This window comes from Amphiprion ocellaris, chromosome 5 (assembly GCF_022539595.1).
Source record: "Amphiprion ocellaris isolate individual 3 ecotype Okinawa chromosome 5, ASM2253959v1, whole genome shotgun sequence".
In the NCBI taxonomy this organism is placed as follows: Eukaryota; Metazoa; Chordata; class Actinopteri; family Pomacentridae; genus Amphiprion; species Amphiprion ocellaris.
Genome location: NC_072770.1, coordinates 24752332 through 24767235, shown reverse-complemented (window position 1 = coordinate 24767235; position 14904 = coordinate 24752332). Strand labels below are relative to the sequence as shown.

Sequence of the window (14904 nt, the reverse complement as noted above, 5' to 3'; positions counted from 1 at the left end):
AGGACAGACTGCTTTTTACACAACCTTGTAAGAGAATGTCTGTCAGTGCTTTCAGCAGAATTTAGAAACACAACACTTCCTAAACAGATATTTTGAGGCTGTGAGGTTGAACGTTTGAGAGTATGTCAGTGTGTTTGTTTGTGGTCTTTCTGTTTCTAGGTGGAAGCTGAATTAGTGAGGATGACTCCTGCTCCTGTCACCTCTAAGCTCCTCACACATCTTTACCTGCACATGAGGAAAATCACTCCTGTAGAATGCAGGTATGTTTGTCATTATTATAAAAAGGTGTTGCCTGGTGACCTGTCAGAAACCCATTATACAGAGTCAGCCAAAATAATGTTTACACACATCAGGAAAAGAAAAAATTGCATAAATATTTCAATACCACGAGATCACGATCATCACGAGATTAATAAAAGTTATCTTTGGCCTCTACAATTATAAGAGGTGCTCAAAGTGGTGGCCACTGGCTTCATAACTTTCTAATTTTTATTCCAGTCTTGGTTGAAAATAGAAACTCTGTATTGATTCAGGTAAAAACTGAACTTCACAGCATGTTGGAGCAAAACAACCAGATGAAAACTGTGATGGTGTTGGATTGTCAGACTGTAATGTTGCAGCTCAAAGCAGCTTTTCTATCTCAGTTCATTCTGACATTCAGCTATGAATCAACACAGCAGATGGTGATCCATGCTGTGGAAGTCTCACATCTCCTGATTTAATGGAGCTGCTTTGCACTTTTTACACTGTTTATTCACCAACACTTTATTTAATAAAAGTCCCATCTAGTTTTTATGAGGAATGTGATGTTTTAATTTCTCTGTGAATAACTGCAGTCTAATGCAACAGCTGGAGTTGTAACATCTGTCCTGATATTGATCATGAAATATTGATCAGAATACTTATGTTAGCAGTCATCCCTGAAGTTTTACATTAAAATCTTTACTTGTGTTGTGAACTTTGGTAAGAAGCAGAAACGTTAGCGTTGCCATGGATACATGAGTGTTAAATTCTGTCCATGTTTCCATTTTGGGAAATGCAGTCCAGTTCCAGAATGTGGAGGAATTTAGTCTCACAATCACAGACGACAAATATTATCTGAAAGTCGGGTTATTGTTGTTTATCAGCACTATACAAAAAGATTAATGTTAGAAATATTCCAGTTAAGACTCTAGAATATCATGATTTATGTAAATTTACCTCAATAATATGAATGTTCAGGTTAAGATTGTACAGTGATATTATGTAAGTTTAGCTGATTGAAGTTTATGACTCTGCACTAAAATATTATTTAAATTGACATCATTATTATAACATATAGGGTCAGACCCTACAGTATTGAGATTAAGAAATCAAATATTCTATAAAATGTAAATACACTGAACTCATTTGGATATATTTAAGTGAATGATACAATATTATTTGACACAAATCTATCTAAATCAAAATTTTAATAATTTTCACGCCAAACATTTACTGGATTGATTTAAATATTAAAATCACTCCTTTCTAATCCTCTGCTGTACGTTCAAACCTGAGGCCTTAAATAGAAACACACAAGTATCTGTTTGAAGGAACTTCTGCAGAGTCCTGGTTCCAGAACATGATGATAGAATTATAGACAAACTTTAACAAAAGCTGCCTGAGAGTTTACAGGTTTTTATGTTGGATTTCTTCAGTAATTTAATGAGCGTTAGCAGCAAAAATCAAGTGTTCATTTGATGAACTTCATTTCCTAAAACATCCAGAATTGGAGCTCATATCTTTGGCAGCTGGAAAGTTTCTGCTCCTTCAAAGTTCACAACACAATGAATGAATTCCTAAAACACTCTCAATGCTGAAGCAGTGATCAGTTTTTCTGTTTCTTCTCTGGAGATGCACAATGAGGGACGTCTGCAGCGACTGAGAGTCTCACCACATCCTGACATGAGGAAAAAGACTTTATTGAAGACTACAATGAGAAAAACTATCAGACAGCAGACGGCTGCATTTAAGGTGAGCTCTGAACATTTGATCTGGAACAGGAATTCAATAACGGCAACATGAGCTTCATTTCTGTCTGTAGCTGCTGAATTCATGGATGAATCATCTGGCACTAGAGAAGAAGACCATCAAACATCCACGTCAGCTGATGGAGGTCCAAGAGTCTCACTGAACAACCAACCTACAGAGTGAAGACCTCAAATCTGATTGGACGGCCTCCTATTCAGCCACATGTGTGAACAAATGCCTCTAAGCTGATTTGTTTTCTAAAATAAATCTAGTTTGAGTCCTAATCTATGCCTGTGTGTTTGCTTCTTTACAGCGCTGTTAACAGTTTAGGCTGTTAGATTGTTCCAGATAAGACAAGTAGAAGATTCTTCAGAGCCGTTCTACCACGAGCCTGACAGGAAGAACTCCAACAGCTACTGAATGTTCCTGTGGTCCCCTCAAGGCTACAGGAGGAGCCCTACGAGGACGAGCCGGTCCACCTGATGGCGGCCAGTTGCTGCAGTTCAAAGCCAACACCGACTACGTGGACTTCTACTGGACCACACGGAGGCCTTCAAACCGGACCAACAAGTTCACGACTCCCCGACTCGTGGGTCTGAGGACACCGCCGAGCCTCGGCCCAGCCGGCCTCTTGTCTGTGGGTGTTTGAGTGCTGAGAGGTTTATGGATGTAAGTGAACGTGTCTGTGTTGAAACAGCAGCTTTTGACTCACTAACACCGCTAAAAACCAAGAGCTCCTTTATTTGTGACTTCCACTAAAAAAACTGATGAAAATAAGTTTGCCAGGGTTCTGACTGATCACAGATTATTAAATCATGGAAATAATTGTTTAAATATTCCTTTAAACAATCCTGTTAGGTCTACATTTCCTTTACACTGACTTCTTGGTATATGTACAAGTATTTTGGGTGGAATATACCATTAAGCCTGATGTTCAAGGGTTCTTCGGGGAATATACCATTAAACCAACCTTTTAGGTAAATGTTCCAGGATGTTGGGTAGAATATACCATCAGATCCACCTTTTAGGTCTACATTGGAAGATTTTAGAGTAGATTATTACTCCAAACCATCCTTTAGGTCTACATTTACGGTGGAATACTCCTTTACACCAAGATTTTTTTTTGGTCTACATTGAAGGATTTTAGGTGGAATATTCCTTTGAACGAACTTTTTAAGTTTATGTTCAAGGATGTTGGGTGGAATATACCATCAGACCAACCTCCAAGGTCTACAGTAGTGAATTTTAGGTAGAATATACCATTAAACTCACCTTTTAGGTCTACATTGGAGGATTTTAGGTGGAATTTTCTTCCAAACCATCTTTTAGTCTACATTTAAGGATGTTTAGGATGGTATATTCTTCTGAACCAACTTCTCAGGTCTACATTTCAGGTGGAATATTCCTCCATACTAACTTTTTTGGTCTACATTGAAGGATTTTTTCTAAACCACCCTTTCAGGTCTATATTTGATGTTTTAGGTGGAATATTCCTTTTAACCAGCCCCTCAGGTCTCTTTGAGGATTTTGGATGGAATACTCGGTTAAACCAACATTTTAGGTGCATGTCCAAGGATTTTTGGTGGAATGTTCCTTTAAGGTGGATGTTTGAGGACCTTGTAGGTGGAATACTTCCTGAAACCAACCTTTTAGGTCAACATTCAAAGGTTTAAGGGGGAATATTCCTTTAAACCAACCTAAATTTCATGTTTTGATCATTATCAAGTGAGAAACCTCAATCCAGACTCCTCATAATGACATTTGAGATTTATGCTGCTGTTATTTGTTTAGTCCAGACTAAATGACAGAAATCCACAACTGTAATTTTATTTCAGGACTCGGTTAATAAATGTCAAAACAATCCATGTGACTAAAAACTCAACAGCTGTACAAACTCTAAGATTAAACTCTCCACAAGGATCCAAAATAAGTTGGACTTCTACATGAGAGCTTTAATTATTCTTCATCTACTTCCTGAAAAGTTTGGTCAATAAAAAAGACAAAAACTAATATTTTCAGCTGAACTAAAGACAGACTTTGTGATTTTTCTGCTCACATGTTGTGTTGTTGTAAACTTCCTCTTTCAAATAAATATCCTCCTAACCCCCTGGAAACCAGTGTTTGTCCTGTTTTTGTGTTGCTCCTCAGCGACCCCAGACAGCCGGGTCGTAATGTTTTTTGAGCAACACACCATACTATGACGTTTTTACAATGACGGTTCTGCTATGAAACCAATTTGACATGTTCAGGTGTTCTTTGTGTGAAAACTCAGAGATTTCAGGTATCAGAAGGTGGTTTTCATCTTTCTTTGTTAACTTTCTGCTTCAACTTTAAATTAAATTTCCTTGACTAAGCCAGCCCTCTGGACTTCCAGTAAGCTGTGTTCCTATTGGCTGTCCAGGTGGCTGCTTGGTGTTATCAGGAACACCTGAGCAGCTCAGTATCTTCCTGCTTTATTTGGCTGCAGACTTTTCAAACATTTCCCCTGCTTCTCTTCACCACAGAACTGGGTTTGGCTCCTTTGCTTTAGTTTGTTCTTTAGGCGTTGGCTTGCAGCTTCCAGCAGTAAAATCGTCTTTAATGTGTTTCTTGGTGTGCTTTAGGGCTTTGTACTGGATAGTTGTCTTGGTAAATGTGGTTCTTTAGCCACAGTTAGCACATGGTGCTAATGTGTGCAGTGATTAGTGGATTTGGTACAGCTGAGTTGTGTCTTTGTCTTGGCTGTAGTGAGTCTTCAGAGGTTTTTGGCCAGACACATTCTGTATTCTTGTTTGAGAACCAACGTTGGTTGTCCAGAAGGTAAGAGTTCCTGTCCTGATTCTCTGTTCTCAGAGGTTCTCTGGTAGGCTGCAGGAGACTTTAGCGTTTGGGTTGTACTAGTTTGGTTTTTGTAAGGTTTCATTTGGACGACTATCTTGAGGCCCCTCCATGTGGTTTAGTGAGGTTTTCTGGAACAGTTCTACAAAGCAACCTGCAGCAGAAGAGACTTTGAGAGTTTTTAGGAAGTTCTGGAGACCAGACTTTAGAGCAGCGGAAATATTTGTCAGCAGTTTGAGCAGGAGAAGGTGAGCTTCAGAGTAGAAATGAGATGGAAACCTTCTTGACCCGTGTGGTGAGGTCCTGTACCAAGAGTTTGAGCAGGTTGTGAAGAGTCTGTAGTTCTTTGGTCTGAAAGCACAAGAAGAGTCGACTCATTAAAGGAGAAAACAGGAGATATTGTTGGTTCTTCTGTCGCTCTGCAGTTTCCTTAGACTGAATATCAAGTTTGTATTTGAAATGATTTACCATGTGAGCCAAAGAAGACTTCAATAAACTCCCTCCATCCCCTGGACACAACATATTTTATTACCATGTTAAATGTTTTTTTTTTTTTTTTTTTTTAATGTTTTTGAGTTTTAATCATAGTTTTAGCATAGTTTTATTCTCTTTGCTTGTTTAGTTTTGTCATCTGTGTGAAAGGTGCTAAATAAATAAAGTTGAATTGATAAACTGAATAATTGACTAACTCATGATTGTGACAACAGAAGTATTTTCATTGTGATTTAAGGGTTTATTTAATTTTTAAGGTTGGAGTTAAAATCTTGACAGAAAAAGACGATTAAAGAAATAAACTACATAACAAAAAGCAATTAAATCAAAGGAAAAAAATTTAATACAAAAAACTTTTTAAAAGTTTTATTATTAAAATGATTTAAGAAATTTAAGATGTAATTTTCTGATTAAACATTAAATTTTTTTTAATTAAATGTTTTGTCTTTTTAAAGGTTTATTAATCTAATTAAATGTTTTGCATTTTTTAAATGTTTAATATTCTTCTTGTTGAATTGTATTTTTTAAGTGTTTAATTATGGAAAATATTTTATCTATAATTTGTAATATTTGTATTTTAAAAATTTTGTTTAATTTCATAGTGACATGTATCTTGTTGAATTATCTCATTCAATATTTTGTCTGTTTAATATAATTTAATTGTATTTAATGTTTAACTCTATTAAACAGACAAAATATTGAATTAGATAATTCAACAAGATACAATACATGTCATTATGAAATTAAACAAAATTTTTAAAATACAAATATTAAAAATTACAGATAAAATATTTTCCATAATTAAACACTTAAAAAATACAATTCAACAAGAAGAATATTAAACATTTAAAAAAAATGCAAAACATTTAATTAGATCATTAAACCTTTAAAAAGACAAAACATTTAATTAAAAAAATGTAATGTTTAATCAGAAAATTACATCTAAAGACAATAAAACTTCAAATAGGAATTAAACAGAAAATACAATGAAGCATTTAAAAAGAAAATTAAACATTAAAAGATGGTAAAACATTTAAAAAGAAAAACCTTAAAGATTTAATCGAAACATTAAATATTGGGAAAGGAAAAAAAACTCAAACAAGCCGATAAAACATTTGAAAAAACAAACATTAAAAAGACAACATTTGGAAATCAAATCAGACATTAGAAAAGAATAAAAGGTGAGAAAACAGCAAAACTAAACGTTTAAGAAGAATCAAACTAAAGACAAAACATTCAAAAAGACACTAGTTAGACTTTAGAAGATCAAATTAAACAGAAGAGACAATAAAACGATCAAAAAGAGCAAAAACAGATAAAGGTCTGAAAGCATTTTCTAGTCTGAAACGAAAACATCAAGTTGTTTCTTCAAACGTTTCCTCTTTCTATGTTCTTGGTTTGATTGTGGACAGATTTACTAAGAACTCATTTCAGAAAACTGCTTTCCAGATAAAGTCTACTAGTAGTTGAAGGCATTTATCAAACTGTTACCTTCTGATCTTCACAAACTTTACTGTTCAGTAAAGAGAATCAAAGTTTGTTGAGGATTTCTAAAAAACCCACAGGTGAAGGTCTGAGAAGAACTCAGATGGATGGTCTAAATGTGAAATCAAGACTCATGGTCACAAGTTTTAAGGCTTCTGTTAACCAGAAAGTTCAAACTAACAGAGAAGTACTGAGAAACTTTTAAGATTTCAGTCCTCAGACTGTGGAAAGGTTCAAACTAACAGAGAACTACTCAGGAACTTAGAAGATATCAGTCCTTGGACTGTCTGAAAGTTAAATCTAACAGAGAACTACTGTGGGACTTCGAAAATTTCAGCCCTCAGACTGTGTGAAAGCTCAGGTCCTGAGGACTCGGGAGGTGTGGGGGCTTTGGAAAGTCTTGGAACTGAGGGTTCAACCCTCCAGCACAAAGGCTGAAGTCCAACCTCCTGAGAAAAATGGTCGAGTCAAGACTCGAGTTAAAAAAAAACTCGAAAACGACAAAAAATAGATGATAAATGCGCAAAAAAAAGAAGAATTAGTATCTGAGCGAATAGCTCAGGGGGATAAGAAGAGGACTACCAAGTGGAAGGTCGCAGGTTCAAGACCCGCGACGGGCAGTTTTCTTTCTTTGTCTTTGTCAGGATTTTGAGAAAATTTAAGAAGTGTCTGGTCTTGAACCAGCGACCTGCAGCTCCATAGGCAAATCCTTAACTCACTGAGCTACAGATCAGATAAAAAGAAATAAATTCGTCCTCCCTTTGACATCGTAGTTCATGAAGTGACCACATGGGCAGGGCCAAGGCGGAGTCTGGGTGGAGTCAGGGCGGAGAGTAGGTGGGGAGGTGGGTGGCGGCCTCCCCCCTCTACTCCCCCACCTCCCCGCACCACCCACCACACCTTCCCCCACCCGACGAGTTCTTCGAGTCTCCACGAGTTCTTCGAGTCTCCACGGGTTTTCCCGAGTTTCTGGAGTTTCCACGAGGTCGGAGGCAGAACAAGTTGTCATGAAGAGGTGTTGAAGTCGGTCAGGATGGACTGACTTTTTACAGCGACTAGAAGGACAATGACTAGAAGAGCAGGTCTTTAGCCACCATCCATAAAATCCATGGAGTCGCTCCAGAGAAATGAAGGAGGGTCAACTTTTATCAACCTCCATCCAGATCTTCAACTTGATATCTTTGACATTTTTAGCACCACAAACCTTTAGTATCACACTTTATTATCATTTATTAGGACTTTAATGGAATCCACCAGCAGATTTAGTTTTTGTTGACAAACTTTATTCTTGTCATCGTGGGACTGCAGTATTTAAAACTGTTCCTTCTATTTGACCTCATGTTTATTAGTTTTAGTGGAGAAAGTTATTTTAGTTGTCGATTAGTCTCTTAAAAACCAAATAATAAATTCGACTAGTCAAGAGGTTTAAATTTCTTACTTTGTCATATTTTAAATATGACAAAAAAATATAAAAAATAAAGCGTCTTGAGACAATTTGACCTGTAATTGGCATTATATAAATTGAATTAAAACTGTATCTATCTTGTAATGTTGGAGTAATTCAGCCATATATGTTGGAAAACACATTTCTTTGTCCATTAATCTGTTGATTGTTTTCTCCACTAATTCATTTCTTGTTTTGGTTTATAAAATGTCAAACCCAAATATATTCAGTTTACTGTCATAAAAACCAAAAAGACTTACATTCATGATGCAGGAGTCAGGCGGTTTTTCACTTTTTATCTTAGTTTAGTCAGAAAGATAGTTGATAATGTGTGAATTGTTGCAGCTTGTGAGCCGTAGAAGGTTTTAATCTTTGGGGCCGAGTGTCAGAAAACATTTAGAAACCAACATCAACAAAACACAACTTTTGCATGACAATATCTAATTAAAGGACATTTATTTCCAACATAAATGTTTGATATTAATCCTCTGGAGCTTTCTCTTCACATCGTCTCCCACCTGGACTGGTTTGGTCGGGAGCATGTGCAACAAACATTTGAAAAACTGCACTTTAACATCAATGAATGACACTGAAGTTTAATCTCTACATAAATGAGACTGAGTCTGGATGTGCTGCTCTGTCATTAACTCCTAAGTTTAGGGAAAGTTCAAACAAAAGAGGACAGTTCAGATCAGACTTGAGAATGAGCTTATTTTGTACAAACACCTCAGACTCTCTGAGCTTCAGCACCTGTAGCAAGATATTTTAACAACAAGCAACTCAAGAGATCCAGAAATTGGAGAGAGTTAGCTTTAGCTGAGCCAAAGAACATGTCGGACGCTAACCTAGCAAACATTTCAGACTTTTCTCTGTGAATTCTGAGAAATAATTTCTTACTGAATGACAGCTACACATCTTAACTCAGTCTCATGAAAACAGACTCTAATTCAGTGTCATCCATCCATATTAAAGTGCAGTTACCCAAAATGTTTGTTGCATGAGCTCCAACAAAACCTGTCCAGGTAGAAGGCCACTTTGACAAACAGGAAGTGGAAGATTCCAAGCAGATTTATAGAAGGGGGAACTGGACTGTACTAAGTGTGGTGGAGTACAGAGGGGTGTTTTGTGGGTTTTTAAGGCTGATAATGATTATTAGTGAGACACTTGGAGTAGATATTCATTTGCAGTAAATGAAAGTATTTAAAATCTTGGAGTTACACTTAGAAGAACACAAACTCTAACAGAAAACTTTGTTGATACGTTTTTGTTTTGTTTACAGATGTTAACACTTTAACATCCTCACCAAGAATAAGGCAATGAAAAAATTATTTCTTTATATTTCTTATCTCTTTGGGGCACTAATAACAACAATCAATGGTTTTTTTATGAAGTGACCCAGCGATTTTTAAAATATTGACCTCTACCAAACGGTTGAGAAAAATTATTTTACCCTTTTAAATCTTTGTTTTTTTACATTTCAAATGACACATTTGTGTTCAGCAACTCCTTAGGCACCATAATATGTCAAAAGTATTACTTTATCTTTGAAAATCACAGCAAACAGAGGCCTCATGTGAGGAGTGATTTTGTTCATGCTAACTTCCTGTGAGCAGACTAACTTGCTCTGCATGCTATTTCAAAACACAGTGACATCTACTGGACTTTTTTTGTATAATGTAGGTTAGAGTGGCACCTAATGAGGGGTAGAGATGGCTGAAACAGGTGGACTTCAGTAAAACATATTTTTCAAGAAGATTTAGTGTTGAAAAATGACATTTTTCGACATAGTATACTATGGCGTTTTTTTGCGCCAAAATCCATGATGATTATTTTTTTCAAAGAAAACATTTCTGGAGTGTTTTTCACTGCCTCCTTTACATTACTTCATCATATGGCACGTTTTTACATGTTGAAAAATCGCATTTTTTTTCCGACATAGTATACTACGGCGTTTTTTTTGTGCCAAAATTCATGATGATTTTTTTTTCAAAGAGAACCTTACCATGAGTGTTTTTCACAGCCTCCTTTACATTATTTCATCATATGGCATGTTTTCACAACATGTTGAAAAATGGCATTTTTTTTCGACATAGTATACTATGGCGTTTTTTTTTGCGCCAAAATTCATGATGATTTTTTTTTCAAAGAGAACCTTACCATAGTGTTTTTCACGGCCTCCTTTACATTATTTCATCATATGGCACGTTTTTAGAACATGTTGAAAAATGGCATTTTTTTTCGACATAGTATACTATGGCGATTTTTGTGCCAAAATTCATGATGATTTTTTTTCAAAGAAAACCTTTCTGGAGTGTTTTTCACGGCCTCCTTTACATTATTTCATCATATGGCACGTTTTTACATGTTGAAAAATCACATTTTTTTTGACATAGTATACGATGGCGTTTTTTGCGCCAAAATTCATGATGATTTTTTTTTCAAAGAAAACCTTTCTGGAGTTTTTTTCGCAGCCTGCTTTACATTATTTCATCATATGGCATGTTTTCACAACGTTGAAAAATGGCATTTTTCGACATAGTATACTATGGCGTTTTTTTTTGCGCCAAAATTCATGATGATTATTTTTTCAAAGAAACCTTTCTGGAGTGTTTTTCACGGCCTGCTTTACAGTATTTCATCATATGGCACGTTTTTACAACATGTTGAAAAATCTCATTTTTTTTTTCGACTCAGCTGCATGCCTTCGTCCACCCGGCCTCCGTTGACTCGTCCCGCCTGCCGTCTCTGGAGCTGAAGCTGGATTGGAACAGACCAAAGTACAGTCCAATCACGATGCCAGCTGCCTCTCAAAAGGCTCCTTCATCTGGCAGGTGGCGGCACTTCTTCTGAGGGGAAGCTGAGCTGGCCCGGCAGAACTTTGGAGATGTGTTCCAGTGGTTGGTGGATGTGTGGGGAGATAGAGAGGGACCTTTGAATTGTTCAGAAAGGAAAACAGGGAACCCATTGGTAGTTTTAGTTTAGGGTGTTACTGCGGTGTGTTTTTGGGTTTTAAGAGGTGAACAGGAAGAGTTTTTTTTCATATTGATTATCTTTTACTTTGTTCCTGGTTGGAATGCCCATCAATGTCAACGTGAAGTTCACTTTTAGTTCTGTTTATTTATTTTTATTTTACTAACACCCATTTGCTTTTAACCCCCTCACATGTTGTGTTGTTGTAAACTTACTCTTTCAAATAAATACTCGTCTAACCCACTGGAAACCAGCGTTTGGACTGTTTTGGTGTTGCTCCTCACCTACTTCAGACAGCTGGGACAAAACAATGTTTTGTGGACCAAAAGCTATACTATGACGTTTTTAGAACGATATGCTATACTCTGACGTTTTAAGAGCGACATGCTATACTATGACATTTTTAGAGCGACATGCTGTACTATGACGTTTTTTGAGCCACATGCTATACTATGACGTTTTTTGGGTGACATGCTATACTATGACCTTTTTTTTGTGCGACATGCTATACAATGACATTTTTAAAGCAACATGCTATACTATGACGTTTGTTGAGCGACATGCTACACTATAACGTTTTTAGAGCGACATGCTATAATATGACATTTTTAGAGCAACATGCTATACTATGACGTTTTTTTGGGCGACATACTATACTATGATGTGTTTTTGGACGACATGCTAAACTATGACGTCTTTAGAGCGACATGCTATACTAACTTCTCCATGGACTTTTTCACAAAAAATTACGCATGCCTGAATTTTTGCCCTGGATTCTGAAATCAGAGAAAGTGGGTTCTGAAGCTGAAAAAAGTTGAGAAGGACTAACCTGTAAACTTCCTCATATATCGTGAGGTTATTCTTGACAGGCATGGTTGCATGGGCAACGACCTTACTGCTGTACGCATCTACTGCGAAAACGTGTGTCACTCCCAACATGATCGATTTTTCATTCTAGTCGATGTGGATTTTGTGTCCCATGTATGCAGCACTGTAGGGGACGGGGTTAAGGTTACGTGCACCCTTTGGCGGAAAAGTAAGTAAAAGTTAGCTAGTAAAATGCATGATACCATATATCACAACATTAAAAGCTTGCAAAAGATGCTTACATGTTTGTGCATTTCGTGATAAGGACAATGCGTTGTTCTCAAAATCCTCCGTACCAGGCGTTCACCAGCAACCACTCCCATCGCAGACAGATACCTGGTCATCATCTTTCAACCATATGTTGACCCTGTCTGATGAATCAGCATAAGTAAGCTGTGACATGTAGGCCTAGTCTTCACGGATTTATATTTCATAAAATATATGTAGTCTAGAAATAAATCAACAGAGGTGGGTAGAGAAGCCAAAAATTGTACTCATGTAAGAGTATTGTTACTTCAGAATAATATGACTCAAGCAGAAGTAAAAAGCAGTCATCCAAAAATGTTTGAGTTAGAGTAAAAAAGTACCTCGTGAAAAAACTATTCAGTAACATCTGATTAATTTGTGAAGACATGCATTTAATTAGACAAAAATACAAAATAATAATCTTCAGGTAAATTTGAGTACTTCCAATCAATCAAATATTAGAATAAATAAAAATGAAAAATAAATATTTACAAAATAACAAATTACAGCACAAGAAACACACAATTCCAAATATGACTGGTGAAACACATTCAGGCGGTAGAGCTTATGGCGGAAGTCCCTCTGACAAAATAAAACATTAACTGGTTGATGCATAGGGGGATAATAATGTGTAGAATCGTGAATGGGTAAAGAAAAGTAACCAGCTCAGTGCAGCCTAATGGAGTGTATTAAGAGTACATTCTTCTTCACAAATCTACTCAAGTAAAAGTAAAAAGTATGGAGATGATGTAAAACTATCTGAGATGCTCAATTTATCCAAAAACTTAATCAAGTAAATGTAACGGAGTAAATGTAACTCGTTATACCCACCTCTGTACACAAAAGAAAACCAAAATAACCTACCTGATTTATTGCCCTGCTGATAGCAACTTCTAATTGTGTGTCGGATACATGTCCCCTCCTGGAAATGTTGTGACGCGTACAAAATCTCCTGACACTCATTTCAGAACATCGCTGCACACCTAATTGTGATAAATTCGTGGAAATGTCCGCGTGCGAGAGGTTTAGAGCAATAATATCTCTTATTAAATCTCCATAGAGCTCAAGTGACACCATCTCGTCCAGTCTTCAGACTCCTGCCAACCGAACCTTCTGTTGTGCTAAAGACGTGCTAATCGCGGAAGAGAAGCTAAATTACTGCTTCCGGTTCACCTTGTAATAATATAGATATCCCCGCATTTTTGCGTTTTGGATTAACATAGATTGGATTCTTCGTATTTATCTGGGAATATAAAAATACATAATAGGAAAACAACACAAAATCCAATTTTATGGCTATATTTTAATGGAAAACGGCTCTTGCTTGTTTGTTTTAAAATCTGCTACATATATTGAAAAAAGAAAAATGCCTGGTTTTTTTTTTTTTGTTTTCCGATTTGCATATCATAATTGGAAATTGAATGAACGGAAGGTACACGGACCCAAGAAAATACTGAGAATGTGGAAACAGCTGTGGACAATTAGAATCAAATTTCAGTGAACATGATCAAAATTACAAAGATAGTATTTAAGATAAGAATTCAAAACTTGTACTGGTTGTAGTTAAATTCACTATGTTACTTTTCTAAATCAATAAATAGGTTGAGAGGTTAGAAATAGAGGAGGTTTCTGGGAAAGCAGTCTCACCAAGTCTATTAAATAATAATGAAGTTTGAGATCCTATTGCATTATCTTTATCAGCAAATTGAATGTACCTTTTGTTTGGTAGGTTGTACATTAGAATTCATATTTTTCTAAGCACTTTCTTGTAAAACTGAGGTTTAAAGTTTAAGAAAAGGACAGATGACAGTTGAAATATTAATTATTTATGTTAACAATTCCTTTTTCACTGTCCAGAAAGTATTAGTAAAGTAAAGTATTACATTGGCAAATGCAGCATAAAGCCCCAACCTTAAACCACCAGGATTTAATCTGTGAGGTATGACAAGGCTATAATGTGCTCCTGCTGTTTTTATTCTGTCCAGTAGGTGTCATTTGAAGACCTCAACGTGATCCATAGAAATGACTGGAACACTATTTGTGTCACAGCACCACTGGGAATAGAGTCTCACTGCAGAGGACTTCAGATATTTTATTTCTTTTTATAAGGCAATGACAATAAAAAGTTTGGCTGTGGAGGGCAGCTTTTGGCTCATTTCACTTCTGAGCACCAATGAAGATACATATTGTACTTCAGAGACAATTTTACTGTCAGAGAATCACTATATGTGGAGGTGATTTATTGCTTTGGTCCAACGCCAGCTCATATTCACATGAATTCCTCAGGATGTTTGTAATAAACATTTAAAAAAAGAGAGAAGTCAAGTGCCTCTAGGAGACCATGAATAAGAATCTGTGCTATTCCGCTGTGTGCAGAGATGGATGTGTTTGTCTGGTATTACTGGTGTTTAAGACATCACACTATCCTATCTGTGGAAGTTCATTGTAAAACAAACAATGCCAGTGACGAAGCTCATGATGATGATGCCTGAAGGGCAGATTTGCTGTTTATGGAAATTGTTCCCAAATGTTGAGATTAATATGACTTTCCCAGACTGTTTAGTAGACTGCAGTGATAGCAGTGGTGAGAG

At 36.4% G+C, this 14904-nt stretch overlaps 2 long non-coding RNA genes across 2 annotated transcripts; one reads left to right on the top strand and one right to left on the bottom strand.

Moving 5' to 3' along the window:
* The first annotated feature begins 284 nt into the window (after window positions 1-284).
* Window positions 285-4106, top strand: LOC129348851 (uncharacterized). The gene is made up of 2 exons (XR_008601570.1): window positions 285-1995; window positions 2100-4106. It is a non-coding gene; the product is annotated as an uncharacterized LOC129348851 (long non-coding RNA).
* Window positions 4107-8512: 4406 nt separating this feature from the next.
* Window positions 8513-13451, bottom strand: LOC118469498 (uncharacterized). Its single transcript, XR_004846387.2, has 3 exons — window positions 13178-13451; window positions 12310-12438; window positions 8513-11159 (listed from the first exon to the last, which is right to left on the bottom strand). It is a non-coding gene; the product is annotated as an uncharacterized LOC118469498 (long non-coding RNA).
* Between the last annotated feature and the right edge of the window lie 1453 nt (window positions 13452-14904).